We start from the raw sequence: 18,080 nt of genomic DNA, 5'->3' as shown, positions 1-18,080 counted from the left end.
ATAAGAGAAATAAAACTAGCTCCCACCTATATAATCTGTATTTAACAACAGGGGAATAAAACCAGCTCGCACCTATATAATCTGTATATAATAACAGGGGGAATAAAACCAGATCCCACCTATATAATCTGTATATAATAACAGGGGGAATAAAACCAGCTCCCACCTATATAATCTGTATATAATAACAGGGGAATAAAACCAGCTCCCACCTATATAATCTGCATATAATAACAGGGGAATAAAACCAGCTCCCACCTATATAATAAGAGAAATAAAACTAGCTCCCACCTATATAATCTGTATTTAACAACAGGGGAATAAAACCAGCTCGCACCTATATAATATGTATACAATAACAGGGGAATAAAACCAGCTCCTAATAACAGGGGGAATAAAACCAGCTCCTACCTATATACTCTGTATATAATAACAGGGGAGATAAAACCAGCTCCCACCTATATAATCTGTATATAATAACAGGAGAATAAAACCAGCTCCCACCTATATAATCTGTATACAATAACAGGGGGAATAAAACCAGCTCCCACCTATATAATCTGTATATAATAACAGGGGAATAAAACCAGCTCCCCCTATATAATCTGTATATAATAACAGGGGGAATAAAACCAGCTCCCACCTATATAATCTGTATATAATAACAGGGGAATAAAACCAGCTCCCACCTATATAATCTGTATATAATAACAGGAGGAATAAAACCAGCTCCCACCTATATAATAACAGGGGGAATAAACCAGCTCTCACCTATATAATCTGTATATAATAACAGGGGGAATAAAACCAGATCCCACCTATATAATCTGTATATAATAACCGGGGAATAAAACCAGATCCCACCTATATAATCTGTATATAATAACCGGGGAATAAAACCAGCTCCCACCTATATAATCTGTATATAATAACAGGAGGAATAAAACCAGCTCCCAACTATATAATCTGTATATAATAACAGGGGAATAAAACCAGCTCCCACCTATATAATCTGTATATAATAACAGGGGAATAAAACCAGCTCCCACCTATATAATCTGTATATAATAACAGGGGCAATAAAACCAGCTCCCACATATATAATCTGTATATAATAACAGGAGGAATAAAACCAGCTCCCACCTATATAATCTGTATATAATAACAGGGGGAATAAACCAGCTCTCACCTATATAATCTGTATATAATAACAGGGGGAATAAAACCAGCTCCCACCTATATAATCGGTATATAATAACAGGGGAATAAAACCAGCTCCCACCTATATAATCTGTATATAATAACAGGAGGAATAAAAGCAGCTCCCCCTATATAATAACAGGGGGAATAAAACCAGCTCCCACCTATATAATCTGTATATAATAACAGGGGAATAAAACCAGCTCCCACCTATATAATCTGTATATAATAATGATGTAGGATTATTAAAAATCTTTATTGAACTTGTATTGAATTATTGCACTAACTCCATTTTAACCTCACACTGTGACAAATCCTCCATTTTGTCCTCATAACCTGACTTCTCCATTTTAAAACTACATTACATGACAGAATTTCCCAGCACATTTAATACAAAGGACAAAGACTGTATTTTCTATAAAGACATGACTAACTAAGAAACTGCTGAATTTCCCCTAACTCGCAACATAGTATAATTTGAAGGCCATGAGAACACTGTAGTAATGAAATGTTCTATTCATAAGAGACCTTGCACCTGACCACAAGACCTGACATCACTGACTGTGTAAAATGACGCTCAAGCCCCCCTTTCCACCGAGTAAAACCTCATGCTAGGGAAGATGGCGCTTGAGCCCCCTGTCCCCACCCGTGTCCAAAACAATACCACCTATTGGTGGGTGGACACTTAGCTAACCACTTAGTTTTTGAGCCAATTAATTATATTGATAGGTGGACACTAACCCAGACACTTAACAATTAATCCAATTAATGATGTTTATTTACTGATATCTTGATAATCAATGATGACGCAAAATGCCTCTTAAAAGGGCCTGCGAGCCCGCTCTTGCTTCACTTGCCAATAAATTTCCTCGAAGTTATTTTAACCTGAACTCCGTGTGTCAGTCTGAATTACTTCAGCGTATATACGCAATTCAATTCTCTTTAATTTGGACAGGAACAGATAAACATCTTTGTTTACTGCTAAAAAGTACCATAACAATAACAGGGGGAATAAAACCAGCTCCCACCTATATAATCTGTATATAATAACAGGGGGAATAAAACTAGCTCCCACCTATATAATCTGTATATAATAACAGGGGGAATAAAACCAGCTCCCACCTATATAATCTGTATATAATAACAGGAGGAATAAAACCAGCTCCCACCTATATAATAACAGGGGGAATAAACCAGCTCTCACCTATATAATCTGTATATAATAACAGGGGGAATAAAACCAGCTCCCACCTATATAATCGGTATATAATAACAGGGGAATAAAACCAGCTCCCACCTATATAATCTGTATATAATAACAGGGGGAATAAAACCAGATCCCACCTATATAATCTGTATATAATAACAGGGGAATAAAACCAGCTCCCACCTATATAATCTGTATATAATAACAGGGGCAATAAAACCAGCTCCCACCTATATAATCTGTATATAATAACAGGGGCAATAAAACCAGCTCCCACCTATATAATCTGTATATAATAACAGGGGGAATAAAACCAGCTCCCACCTATATAAATCGGTATATAATAACAGGGGAATAAAACCAGCTCCCACCTATATAATCTGTATATAATAACAGGGTGAATAAAACCAGCTCCTCCTATATAATCTGTATATAATAACAGGGGAATAAAACCAGCTCCCACCTATATAATCTGTATATAATAACAGGGGCAATAAAACCAGCTCCCACCTATATAATAACAGGAGGAATAAAACCAGCTCCCACCTATATAATAACAGGGGAATAAAACCAGCTCCCTCCTATATAATCTGTATATAATAACAGGGGGAATAAAACCAGCTCCCACCTATATAATCTGTATATAATAACAGGGGGAATAAAACCAGCTCCCACCTATATAATCTGTATATAATAACAGGGGGAATAAACCAGCTCTCACCTATATAATCTGTATATAATAACAGGGGGAATAAAACCAGCTCCCACCTATATAATCTGCATATAATAACAGGGGAATAAAACCAGCTCCCACCTATATAATAAGAGAAATAAAACTAGCTCCCACCTATATAATCTGTATTTAACAACAGGGGAATAAAACCAGCTCGCACCTATATAATATGTATACAATAACAGGGGAATAAAACCAGCTCCTAATAACAGGGGGAATAAAACCAGCTCCCACCTATATAATCTGTATATAATAACAGGGGAATAAAACCAGCTCCCTCCTATATAATCTGTATATAATAACAGGGGGGATAAAACCAGCTCCCACCTATATAATCTGTGTATAATAACAGGAGGAATAAAACCAGCTCCCTCCTATATAATAACAGGGGGAATAAAACCAGCTCCTAATAACAGGGGGAATAAAACCAGCTCCCACCTATATAATCTGTATATAATAACAGGGGAATAAAACCAGCTCCCTCCTATATAATCTGTATATAATAACAGGGGGGATAAAACCAGCTCCCACCTATATAATCTGTATATAATAACAGGAGGAATAAAACCAGCTCCCACCTATATAATCTGTATATAATAACAGGAGGAATAAAACCAGCTCCCACCTATATAATCTGTATATAATAACAGGGGGAATAAACCAGCTCTCACCTATATAATCTGTATATAATAACAGGGGGAATAAAACCAGCTCCCACCTATATAATCTGCATATAATAACAGGGGAATAAAACCAGCTCCCACCTATATAATAAGAGAAATAAAACTAGCTCCCACCTATATAATCTGTATTTAACAACAGGGGAATAAAACCAGCTCCCACCTATATAATCTGTATATAATAACAGGGGAATAAAACCAGCTCCCTCCTATATAATCTGTATATAATAACAGGGGGGATAAAACCAGCTCCCACCTATATAATCTGTATATAATAACAGGGGAATAAAACCAGCTCCCTCCTATATAATCTGTATATAATAACAGGAGGAATAAAACCAGCTCCCACCTATATAATAAGAGAAATAAAACTAGCTCCCACCTATATAATCTGTATTTAACAACAGGGGAATAAAACCAGCTCCCACCTATATAATCTGTATATAATAACAGGGGAATAAAACCAGCTCCCTCCTATATAATCTGTATATAATAACAGGGGGGATAAAACCAGCTCCCACCTATATAATCTGTATATAATAACAGGGGAATAAAACCAGCTCCCTCCTATATAATCTGTATATAATAACAGGGGAATAAAACCAGCTCCCACCTATATAATCTGTATATAATAACAGGGGGAATAAACCAGCTCCCACCTATATAATCTGTATATAATAACAGGGGGAATAAACCAGCTCTCACCTATATAATCTGTATATAATAACAGGGGAATAAAACCAGCTCCCACCTATATAATAAGAGAAATAAAACTAGCTCCCACCTATATAATCTGTATTTAACAACAGGGGAATAAAACCAGCTCGCACCTATATAATATGTATACAATAACAGGGGAATAAAACCAGCTCCTAATAACAGGGGGAATAAAACCAGCTCCCACCTATATAATCTGTATATAATAACAGGGGAATAAAACCAGCTCCCTCCTATATAATCTGTATATAATAACAGGGGGAATAAAACCAGCTCCCACCTATATAATCTGTATATAATAACAGGAGGAATAAAACCAGCTCCCACCTATATACTCTGTATATAATAACAGGGGGTGTCACGAGTGTGGGCTATAGGCCCAGCCGAGACAGTGGGGAGAGTGTGGAAGTGACAGGGTTAATGACACCAGACCCCTGGTTACCTGTTGCTAGTCCCAGCAACCACTCAATTAACCCCTGCAATCCCTTCTACACTAACCCCCTAGTACACACTTTACTGCCACCACCAAGACTTTTAAACCCGGGCGTCTTAGGTTACCCCACACACAGGAGAATTATAGAATCACAGTTCTACTTTTACTAATCAAACACATATAATTAACCCTTTTTGGTAACGTTTTTACCTGAGCGCTCTGGAGAGTAAAGCTCGTAGAAAACAGAGACCCAAGCTGATTAATTAAACATTTAATCTGACAAAAAAGATTCACAGTGCTGAGTACAAAATGCAGAAATAAATGACATACAGATAACAAATTGCAAAACAGTACATACAATAAAATAGGAGAAAACACAAGAAATTCCTTACATGTAGTTACCCTATATAGAATTCTTGCGGGAGTCTTAGATGGTATTGATCTCCTAGAAGTTACTGACAAAAAGAAAAATGAATACTGCCCTCTGGATAGTCCAGCACCCTCATTATATATCTAAACTAGTTATTTCTCAGTGGGCAGACCCCTGGGGGGGAAGAGGGGGTTGGTCTGGCAGTCTATTGCCCACTCTATGAAATTCCTTGTGTCCAGCTCTGGTGATGGCTATCTAGATGTTTTATGGTCTAGGCCTGGTGCAAGATCAAAGACCACAATAAATGCCATCCCAAGGTTTACAAAAAAACAAATCTTAACAAATATAAACACACATCAAACAAGAACTCATGCTTTTGGCATGACACCTCCCCCTTAAGATGGTGGACAGAAAAATTCCGCCACAGGCTGATTTATCTGTCAACCATTAACCTTCTAGTTGCCGAGACAGACCATCTGCATTCCCATGCAAGCTGCCCTTTTTGTGCTGGGCAGTGAAATTATTCTGTTGGAGGATAAGGCTCCAACCTGCACCAGGTTGTGATCAGTCCATACCACTGCTACATCCTCAACAAACATGCCTGATTTGCCTGTTTCAATTTCCCATCGATCTCTGGTAACATCCCTTAAACCACACCCACTGCGCTCATGTAGTAGTTGTAAGGGGAAGAAACCAATGGATTTATGCAGCACTCCCCGGTAAGCACACAAAAGCAGAAAGAACACTCCCAGGATAGATGTGCTCTATCACCACCCATCATCTCTTTCATTTTGGGGTCTATTGGCTGGGCTTGTTCACAATCAGAAATTTGCTTAGGTGTATGCGTGAGTTGTGATAAACTGACAAGGTTCCTGGTTCCTCTAACAGTATGTTTCCCTGCAGCCATCCTTCCTGGACCCACAGGCTGAGTCTGTCCGTGCCCCTCACTTTCACTCCAGGTCATCACACATACCGAACTTTGGAAACTGGCTAAGTCTGGCGCAGAGTAAAGCTCACACACCCTCTGCCCTCCCTCATAGCCTTGCTGTCCCTTCACAGTTTCACCCAGCGCATCACATACATCTGCTTCAGGCACATATTGGCACATATATTCATTCAGCCCCCTCTCGCTGGAAGGCTTTTCCCATACATTTTCACAGGTCACATTTGACCCCCCTTGATCAGATACAGAATTTTGCACACACTCACATAATTTCTTCTCCAAGGCAGGCCATCCTCTCACAATCTCACATAGCCCCTCAGACTCTCCTGCTGCAGCCCTGACCCACTGCTGACTTGGTACCACTGCAACTAGTGGTACACATCCCTTGCTCTTACCTTCCTCCTCTCCCTTACTCTCTGACATCGCAGCCACACAGTATTTTGATACAGGCATATCACTACTCACCCCTATCTCACATTTGGTAGACATCACTGGTTCAGTAACAGGTAGATATTTATCCACACCCTGCTCTCCCTCCCAGCCATCACAGTTCACAATGTCTCCCAAAGTCTCACACAATACCTTAGGTGGAGCAGTCAGCCCTTCTGGCTCACAAACAGTGTCCTGTGGAGCATAGTGACAGAGCATCCTGCCCAAATCATTCCCCAACAGAACATTAACAGGGATATCCTCTGAAATCCCCACTTCCCGCAAACCTTTGCCTGCACCCCAATCAAGGTACACACATGCCAGGGGCACAGCGGGGCGCACACCCCCAATTCCTTTGATGGACATGGTTCTTCCAGGGATTATGTCCTCCGTATTCACCACTTCAGGGCGCACCAGGGTGAATGAAGCTCCAGAATCTCTCAGTCCCATGGTCACTCGGTCACCCACAATTACACTCTGCAGATTATCGTCTTGTTTTCCCACGGACCCACCCACAAGCAAAATTGATGGTGCCCCTCCACGGGCTGGTGAGGGTATATTCCTAGTGGGGCAAGTCCTGCTCAGATGACCAATCTGGTTGCATCGAGAACAACGGCGGGCATCTGACTCACTTGACATAGCCCCGGCTACGCTGGCAGTCGGCGGTGAAGTTCTCACTGCAGATCTTACAGGTGGTGATTGAACTGTAGCTTCTCTCAAGGTCGAAGTAGCAGCTGACACCAGTCCACGCCTGGATGTGGGTGCATGGATGTCGGCATAGTCATCTGCCAGTTCTGCAGCAGCCCTAGCATTTTTTGGCTCTCTTTCCAAAATCCACTCTCGTACATTAGGGCTCCGGGTCTGCAAGAACTGCTCCAGGACCATTAACTCATTAAGGGCTTCATAGGTAGTAGCTTGTACTCCTGTTGCCCATTGCCGGAACGTGGTTTCTAATTGTGCCACATATAGAATGCAGCTGGATGATGGGCATTGCTGCATACTCCTAAACTTTTTCCTGTAAGACTCAGGAGTAAGGTTAAAAGTTTTTTGCAATGCAGATTTGATTGCCTCATAGTTGTTATCAGTCTCTGGGGGAAGGGACACAAACACATCCAAGGCTTTCCCTTTCAATTGTGGAGTTAAATATCTGCCCCACTGGTCTGAGGGTAGTTGATGCTGCCTGCATACTTTCTCAAAACTTTTTAAAAATACATCCAAATCTGTCCCTTCTTCGAGGGAAGGAAAATCATCCTTACGGAGCCTACGTGTGCTGAACTCTGATGTATTGCTGTTCAGTGAGGACTGAAGGGTAAATTGCAGTTTAGCAAGTTCCAGCTCATGTCTCCTTTGCGCCTCCCTTTCGGCTAGCCTCTCTGCAGATTCCCTTTCTGCAGCCTGCTGTTGGATCATCACATGCAGGGCCTCCTGAGGATTTGCAGCCATCAGTTGCCGAAATAAATCAGTTGAGCAAATGTCCTTAATGTTTTGAGGGGTACAACCACCAGGCATTTCAGTAAGCAACACTCCTGCAGTAGTAGGGAGCTCAGTAACCCTTTCAGTGTCCGTCTCTGGCTGGAAAACATGGCTGTCAGCCTCCACAAGGTCAGCAATAAGTTGTGCCTTATTTTTGCCAAAAGTTGGTAAACCCTTTTCTTGGCACAAAAATTCCAAGGCCTCTTTCGAGTGTTTGCGATAGGCCTCCATATTCACAAATAGGGGGGAACTGTTTTGCACTTTGCATGTATTTTAAATCAGCACTGAGCTTGGTCTTTGGAAATTACACAAAAACAAGTATGCAATTTATTTTAGTGCTAAGACCCCCTTTACAGGTAACATCTAGCAAGCACTAAAAATCTCTAAATATATCCCACCAGCTGCCGCCAGTTTGTCACGAGCGTGGGCTATAGGCCCAGCCGAGACAGTGGGGAGAGTGTGGAAGTGACAGGATTAATGACACCAGACCCCTGGTTACCTGTTGCTAGTCCCAGCAACCACTCAATTAACCCCTGCAATCCCTTCTACACTAACCCCCTAGTACACTCTTTACTGCCACCACCAAGACTTTTAAACCCGGGCGTCTTAGGTTACCCCACACACAGGAGAATTATAGAATCACAGTTCTACTTTTACTAATCAAATACTTATAATTAAACCTTTTTGGTAACGTTTTTACCTGAGCTCTCTGGAGAGTAAAGCTCGTAGAAAACAGAGACCCAAGCTGATTAATTAAACATTTAATCTGACAAAAAAGATTCACAGTGCTGAGTACAAAATGCAGAAATAAATGACATACAGATAACAAATTGCAAAACAGTACATAAAATAAAATAGGAGAAAACACAAGAAATTCCTTACATATATTTACCCTATATAGAATTCTTGTGGGAGTCTTAGATGGTATTGATCTCCTAGAAGTTACTGACAAAAAGAAAAATGAATACTGACCTCTGGATAGTCCAGCACCCTCATTATATATCTAAACTAGTTATTTCTCAGTGGGCAGACCCCTGGGGGAATCAGAGGGGGTTGGTCTGGCAGTCTATTGCCCACTCTATGAAATTCCTTGTGTCCAGCTCTGGTGATGGCTATCTAGATGTTTTATGGTCTAGGCCTGGTGCAAGATCAAAGACCACAATAAATGCCATCCCAAGGTTTACAAAAAAACAACTCTTAACAAATATAAACACACATCAAACAAGAACTCATGCTTTTGGCATGACAGGGGGGATAAAACCAGCTCCCACCTATATAATCTGTATATAATAAGAGGGGGAATAAAACCAGCTCCCACCTATATAATCTGTATATAATAACAGGGGAATAAAACCAGCTCCCACCTATATAATAACAGGGGGATAAAACCAGCTCCCACATATATAATCTGTATATAATAACAGTGGGAATAAAACCATCTCCCACCTATATAATAACAGGGGGAATAAAACCAGCTCCCACCTATATAATCTGTATATAATAACAGGGGAATAAAACCAGCTCCCACCTATATAATCTGTATATAATAACAGGGGGAATAAAACCAGCTCCCAGCTATATAATCTGTATATAATAACAGGAGGAATAAAACCAGCTCCCACCTATATAATCTGTATATAATAACAGGGGGAATAAAACCAGCTCCCACCTATATAATCTGTATATAATAACAGGGGGAATAAAACCAGCTTCCCCTATATAATCTGTATATAATAACAGGGGAATAAAACCAGCTCCCACCTATATAATCTGTATATAATAACAGGGGGAATAAAACCAGCTTCCCCTATATAATCTGTATATAATAACAGGGGGAATAAAACCAGCTCCCACCTATATAATCTGTATATAATAACAGGAGGAATAAAACCAGCTCCCACCTATATAATAACAGGGGGAATAAAACCAGCTCCCACCTATATAATCTGTATATAATAACAGGGGAATAAAACCAGCTCCCACCTATATAATCTGTATATAATAACAGGAGGAATAAAACCAGCTCCCACCTATATAATCTGTATATAATAACAGGGGAATAAAACCAGCTCCCAACTATATAATCTGTATATAATAATGATGTAGAATTATTAAAATGATGTAGAATTATTAAAAATCTTTATTGAACGTGTATTGAATTATTGCACTAACTCCATTTTAACTTCATACTGTGACAAATCCTCCATTTTGTCCTCATAACCTGACTTCTTCATTTTAAAACTACCGTATATACTCGAGTATAAGCCGAGTTTTTCAGCCCATTTTTTGGGCTGAAAAACCCCAACTCGGCTTATACTCGAGTCAAGGTCTGTATTATGGCAATTTGCATTGCCATAATACAGACCGGGGGAGAGGGGGGCTGGCAGAGCTGTAACTTACCTGTTCTGCAGCTCCTGTCAGCTCTCTCCTCCTCCGCGCCGTCCGTTCAGCACCTCGGTCAGCTCCCAGTGTAAGTCTCGCGAGAGCCGCGGCTCTCGCGAGACTTACACTGTGAGCTGACAGAGGGAGCTGCACGGACGGCGCAGAGGAGGAGAGAGCTGACAGGAGCTGCAGAACAGGTAAGTACAGCTCTGCCAGCCCCCCTCTCCCCCCCACTGAACTGCCACTGGACCACCAGGGAAGGAGAGCCCCCCTCCCTGCCATGTATCAAGCAGGGAGGGGGGACGAAAAAAAAATAAAATAAGAAATAATAATAAAAAAAAAAATAATAATAATAAAAAAAATAATTAAAAAAAAAGGGGGTATAAGGACCACTGTGGGAGGGGGGGGGGGGATAAGGACCACTATGGGAGGGAAGGGAGGGATAAGGACCACTATGGGAGGGAGGGGGGGATAAGGACCACTATGGGAGGGAGGGGGGGATAAGGACCACTATGGGAGGGAGGGGGGGATAAGGACCACTATGGGAGGGAGGGGGGGGATAAGGACCACTATGGGAGGGAGGGGGGGGATAAGGACCACTATACCACTATGGAAGGGAGGGGGGGATAAGGACCACTATTGGAGGGAGGGGGGTGGGATAAGGACCACTATGGGAGGGGGGGATAAGGACCACTATGGGAGGGGGGGAGGGGGGGGATAAGGACCACTATGGGAGGGAGGGGGATAAGGACCACTATGGGAGGGAGGGGGGGATAAGGACCACTATGGGAGGGAGGGGGGGATAAGGACCACTAGGGGAGGGAGGGGGGGATAAGGACCACTAGGGGAGGGGAGGGGGGATAAGGACCACTAGGGGAGGGGAGGGGGGGGGAGTAAGGACCACTAGGGGAGGGGAGGGGGAAGTAAGGACCACTAGGGGAGGGGTGAGTCAGGACCACTAGGGGAGGGGGGTGAAGGAACATGGGGGTGGGGAGGTAAGGACCACTGAGGGAGGAGGAGGGGAGGTTAGGACATATGGGGGGGGCAAATATCCTTGCACCGGCCCTGCACACACTGCATTCATACACACACTGCATTCATACACACACTGCATTCATACACACACTGCATTCATACACACGCTGCACTCATACACACGCTGCACTCATACACACGCTGCACTCATACACACGCTGCACTCATACACACACGCTGCACTCATACACACACGCTGCACTCATACACACACGCTGCACTCATACACACACGCTGCACTCATACACACACGCTGCACTCATACACACACGCTGCACTCATACACACACGCTGCACTCATACACACACGCTGCACTCATACACACACGCTGCACTCATACACACACGCTGCACTCATACACACACGCTGCACTCATACACACACGCTGCACTCATACACACACTGCACTCATACACACACACGCTGCACTCATACGCACACACTGCATTCATTATACACACACTGTAAATAAATATTCAATTAATATATTTTTTTTAGGATCTAATTTTATTTAGAAATTTACCAGTAGCTGCTGCATTTCCCACCCTAGTCTTATACTCGAGTCAATAAGTTTTCCCAGTTTTTTGGGGAAAAATTAGGGGCCTCGGCTTATATTCGGGTCGGCTTATACTCGAGTATATACGGTACATTACATGACAGAATTCCTCAGCACATCTAACACAATGGACAAAGACTGTATTTTCTATAAAGACATGACTAACTCAGGAACTGCTGAATTTCCCCTAACTCGCAACATAGTATAAATTGAAGGCCATGAGAACACTGTAGTAATGAAATGTTCTATTCATAAGAGACCTTGCACCTGGCCACGAGATCTGAGATCACCGACCGTGTAAAATGACGCTCAAGACCCCCTTGTCCCCACCCGTGTCCAGAATAATACCACCTCTTGGTGGGTGGACACGGGACTAACCACTTAGTTTTGAGCCAATTAATTATATTGATAGGTGGACACTAATCCAGACACTTAACAATTAATCCAATTAATGATGTTTATTCACTAATATATTGATAATCAATGATGACGTAAAATGCCTCTTAAAAGGGCCTGCGCGCCCATTCTTGCTTCACTTGCCAATAAATTTTCTCGAAGTTATTTTAACCTGAACTCCGTGTGTCAGACTTAATTACTTCAGAGTATATATGCAATTCAATTTTCTTAATTTGGACAGGAACAGATAGACATTTAAACATTTTGGTTTACTGCTAAAAAGTACCATAACAATAACAGGGGAATAAAACCAGCTCCCACCTATATAATCTGTATATAATAACAGGGGAATAAAACCAGCTCCCACCTATATAATCTGTATATAATAACAGGGGCAATAAAACCAGCTCCCACCTATATAATAACAGGGGGAATAAAACCAGCTCCCAGCTATATAATAACAGGGGGAATAAAACCAGCTCCCACCTATATAATCTGTATATAATAACAGTGGGAATAAAACCAGCTCCCACCTATATAATCTGTATATAATAACAGTGGGAATAAAACCAGCTCCCACCTATATAATCTGTATATAATAAAAGGGGGAATAAACCAGCTCTCACCTATATAAACTGTATATAATAACAGGGGGAATAAAACCAGCTCCCACCTATATAATCGGTATATAATAACAGGGGAATAAAACCAGCTCCCACCTATATAATCTGTATATAATAACAGGGGAATAAAACCAGCTCCCACCTATATAATCTGTATATAATAATGATGTAGGATTATTAAAAATCTTTATTGAACTTGTATTGAATTATTGCACTAACTCCATTTTAACCTCACACTGTGACAAATCCTCCATTTTGTCCTCATAACCTGACTTCTCCATTTTAAAACTACATTACATGACAGAATTTCCCAGCACATTTAATACAAAGGACAAAGACTGTATTTTCTATAAAGACATGACTAACTAAGAAACTGCTGAATTTCCCCTAACTCGCAACATAGTATAATTTGAAGGCCATGAGAACACTGTAGTAATGAAATGTTCTATTCATAAGAGACCTTGCACCTGACCACAAGACCTGACATCACTGACTGTGTAAAATGACGCTCAAGCCCCCCTTTCCACCGAGTAAAACCTCATGCTAGGGAAGATGGCGCTTGAGCCCCCTGTCCCCACCCGTGTCCAAAACAATACCACCTCTCGGTGGGTGGACACTTAGCTAACCACTTAGTTTTTGAGCCAATTAATTATATTGATAGGTGGACACTAACCCAGACACTTAACAATTAATCAAATTAATGATGTTTATTTACTGATATCTTGATAATCAATGATGACGCAAAATGCCTCTTAAAAGGGCCTGCGAGCCCGCTCTTGCTTCACTTGCCAATAAATTTCCTCGAAGTTATTTTAACCTGAACTCCGTGTGTCAGTCTGAATTACTTCAGCGTATATACGCAATTCAATTCTCTTTAATTTGGACAGGAACAGATAGACATTTAAACATCTTTGTTTACTGCTAAAAAGTACCATAACAATAACAGGGGGAATAAAACCAGCTCCCACCTATATAATCTGTATATAATAACAGGGGGAATAAAACCAGCTCCCACCTATATAATCTGTATATAATAACAGGGGGAATAAAACCAGCTCCCACCTATATAATCTGTATATAATAACAGGGGGAATAAAACCAGCTCCCACCTATATAATCTGTATATAATAACAGGGGAATAAAACCAGCTCCCACCTATATAATCTGTATATAATAACAGGAGGAATAAAACCAGCTCCCACCTATATAATAACAGGGGGAATAAACCAGCTCTCACCTATATAATCTGTATATAATAACAGGGGGAATAAAACCAGATCCCACCTATATAATCTGTATATAATAACAGGGGGAATAAAACCAGCTCCCACCTATATAATCTGTATATAATAACAGGGGGAATAAACCAGCTCTCACCTATATAATCTGTATATAATAACAGGGGGAATAAAACCAGCTCCCACCTATATAATCGGTATATAATAACAGGGGAATAAAACCAGCTCCCACCTATATAATCTGTATATAATAACAGGGGAATAAAACCAGCTCCCACCTATATAATCTGTATATAATAACAGGGGCAATAAAACCAGCTCCCACCTATATAATCTGCATATAATAACAGGGGGAATAAAACCAGCTCTCACCTATATAATCTGTATATAATAATAGGGGGAATAAAACCAGCTCCCACCTATATAATCGGTATATAATAACAGGGGAATAAAACCAGCTCCCACCTATATAATCTGTATACAATAACAGGGTGAATAAAACCTGCTTCCACCTATATAATCTGTATATAATAACAGGGGGAATAAAACCAGCTGCCACCTATATAATCTGTATATAATAACAGGAGGAATAAAACCAGCTCCCCCTATATAATCTGTATATAATAACAAGAGGAATAAAACCAGCTCCCACCTATATAATAACAGGAGGAATAAAACCAGCTCCCACCTATATAATCTGAATAGAATAACAGGGGGGTAAAACCATCTCAACCCTTTATAATCCGTATATAATAACAGGGGGAATAAAACCAGCTCCCACCTATATAATCCGTATATAATAACAGGGGGAATAAAACCAGCTCCCACCTATATAATCTGTATATAATAACAGGGGGGTAAAACCAGCTCCCACCTATATAATAACAGGGGGATATAACCAGCTCCCAGCTATATAATAACAGGGGAATAAAACCAGCTCCCACCTATATAATCTGTATATAATAACAGGGAATAAAGCCAGCCCCCCCCTATATAATCTGTATATACTAACAGGGGGAATAAAACCAGCTCCCACCTATATAATCTGTATATAATAACAGGGGGAATAAAGCCAGCCCCCCCTATATAATCTGTATATAATAACAGGGGGAATAAAGCCAGCTCCCCCTATATAATCTGTATATAATAACAGGGGGAATAAAACCAGCTCCCACCTATATAATCTGCATATAATAACAGGGGAATAAAACCAGCTCCCACCTATATAATCTGTATATAATAACAGGGGGAATAAAACCAGCTCCCACCTATATAATCTGCATATAATAACAGGGGAATAAAACCAGCTCCCACCTATATAATCTGTATATAATAACAGGGGGAATAAAACCAGCTCCCACCTATATAATCTGCATATAATAACAGGGGAATAAAACCAGCTCCCACCTATATAATCTGTATATAATAACGTGAATAAAACCAGCTCCCACCTATATAATCTGTATATAATAACAGGGGGAATAAAGCCAGCTCCCCCTATATAATCTGTATATAATAACAGGGGGAATAAAACCAGCTCCCACCTATATAATCTGCATATAATAACAGGGGAATAAAACCAGCTCCCACCTATATAATCTGCATATAATAACAGGGGAATAAAACCAGCTCCCACCTATATAATCTGTATATAATAACAGGGGGAATAAAACCAGCTCCCACCTATATAATCTGCATATAATAACAGGGGAATAAAACCAGCTCCCACCTATATAATCTGTATATAATAACAGGGGGAATAAAACCAGCTCCCACCTATATAATCTGCATATAATAACAGGGGAATAAAACCAGCTCCCACCTATATAATCTGTATATAATAACGTGAATAAAGCCAGCTCCCCCTATATAATCTGTATATAATAACAGGGGGAATAAAACCAGCTCCCACCTATATAATCTGCATATAATAACAGGGGAATAAAACCAGCTCCCACCTATATAATCTGTATATAATAACAGGGGGATAAAACCAGCTCCCACCTATATAATCTGTATATAATAACAGGGGGAATAAACCAGCTCCCACCTATATAATCTGTATATAATAACGTGAATAAAACCAGCTCCCACCTATATAATCTGTATATAATAACAGGGGGAATAAAGCCAGCTCCCCCTATATAATCTGTATATAATAACAGGGGGAATAAAACCAGCTCCCACCTATATAATCTGCATATAATAACAGGGGAATAAAACCAGCTCCCACCTATATAATCTGCATATAATAACAGGGGAATAAAACCAGCTCCCACCTATATAATCTGTATATAATAACAGGGGGAATAAAACCAGCTCCCACCTATATAATCTGCATATAATAACAGGGGAATAAAACCAGCTCCCACCTATATAATCTGTATATAATAACAGGGGGAATAAAACCAGCTCCCACCTATATAATCTGCATATAATAACAGGGGAATAAAACCAGCTCCCACCTATATAATCTGTATATAATAACGTGAATAAAGCCAGCTCCCCCTATATAATCTGTATATAATAACAGGGGGAATAAAACCAGCTCCCACCTATATAATCTGCATATAATAACAGGGGAATAAAACCAGCTCCCACCTATATAATCTGTATATAATAACAGGGGGATAAAACCAGCTCCCACCTATATAATCTGTATATAATAACAGGGGGAATAAACCAGCTCTCACCTATATAATCTCTATATAATAACGTGAATAAAACCAGCTCCCACCTATATAATCTGTATATAATAACAGGGGGAATAAACCAGCTCTCACCTATATAATCTGCATATAATAACAGGGGAATAAAACCAGCTCCCACCTATATAATCTGTATATAATAACAGGGGGAATAAACCAGCTCTCACCTATATAATCTGTATATAATAACGTGAATAAAACCAGCTCCCACCTATATAATAACGTGAATAAAACCAGCTCCCACCTATATAATCTGTATATAATAACAGGGGGAATAAAAACAGCTCCCACCTATATAATCTGTATATAATAACGGGGAATAAAAACAGCTCCCACCTATATAATCTGTATATAATAACAGGGGGAATAAAAACAGCTCCCACCTATATAATCTGTATATAATAACAGGGGGAATAAAAACAGCTCCCACCTATATAATCTGTATATAATAACAGGGGGAATAAAAACAGCTCCCACCTATATAATCTGTATATACTAACAGGGAAATAAAACCAGCTCCCACCTATATAATCTGTATATAATAACAGGGGGAATAAAACCAGCTCCCCCTATATAATATAAACATTCTGTTTGTTTTTATTGGCTGTTAATGTATATAAATGGGTTCTCAGTGTTACTTTGTTGCTGTGTCTCTGGGTTACACCCAGCATGCTGTGAGCTCTGTATGTGGAGCTCTGGGTGCAGTGAGGATAGGTAGAGGCTATATATTACCTGATATGGCGCTGACATAAGCAGTAACATTCCTAGGACAAGCAATGTTTGCTGTGGGTCTCGGGACGCTCAGTGCTGGGAGAAGGCTGCTGTTGTTGTGAAGCTGTTTCCCTACAGAGCTCCACGAGGCGGCGTGCTGCTCTGAGTGTTCAATTTATCCTTACAGGGACTGTTCATCCACTGCACCTTCCTCTCTATGGTAAGTGGCCGCCGCACATTCTTCT

At 40.4% G+C, this 18,080-nt stretch overlaps 1 protein-coding gene across 1 annotated transcript in view; it reads right to left on the bottom strand.

Moving 5' to 3' along the window:
• The window catches only part of LOC134574571 (oocyte zinc finger protein XlCOF7.1-like), a 33,155-nt gene extending 15,088 nt beyond the window's left edge, over positions 1-18,067 (bottom strand). The window contains exon 1 of the mRNA XM_063433696.1: positions 17,857-18,067. The gene's annotated coding sequence lies outside the window, so the exon portion shown is untranslated. The remainder of the gene's footprint in view (positions 1-17,856) is intronic.
• Between the last annotated feature and the right edge of the window lie 13 nt (positions 18,068-18,080).

The sequence above is a fragment of the Pelobates fuscus genome, chromosome 10, assembly GCF_036172605.1.
Source record: "Pelobates fuscus isolate aPelFus1 chromosome 10, aPelFus1.pri, whole genome shotgun sequence".
Classification (NCBI taxonomy): Eukaryota; Metazoa; Chordata; class Amphibia; order Anura; family Pelobatidae; genus Pelobates; species Pelobates fuscus.
Note: the sequence above shows the minus strand (reverse complement) of the source record. Positions and strands in the feature narration are given on the sequence as shown.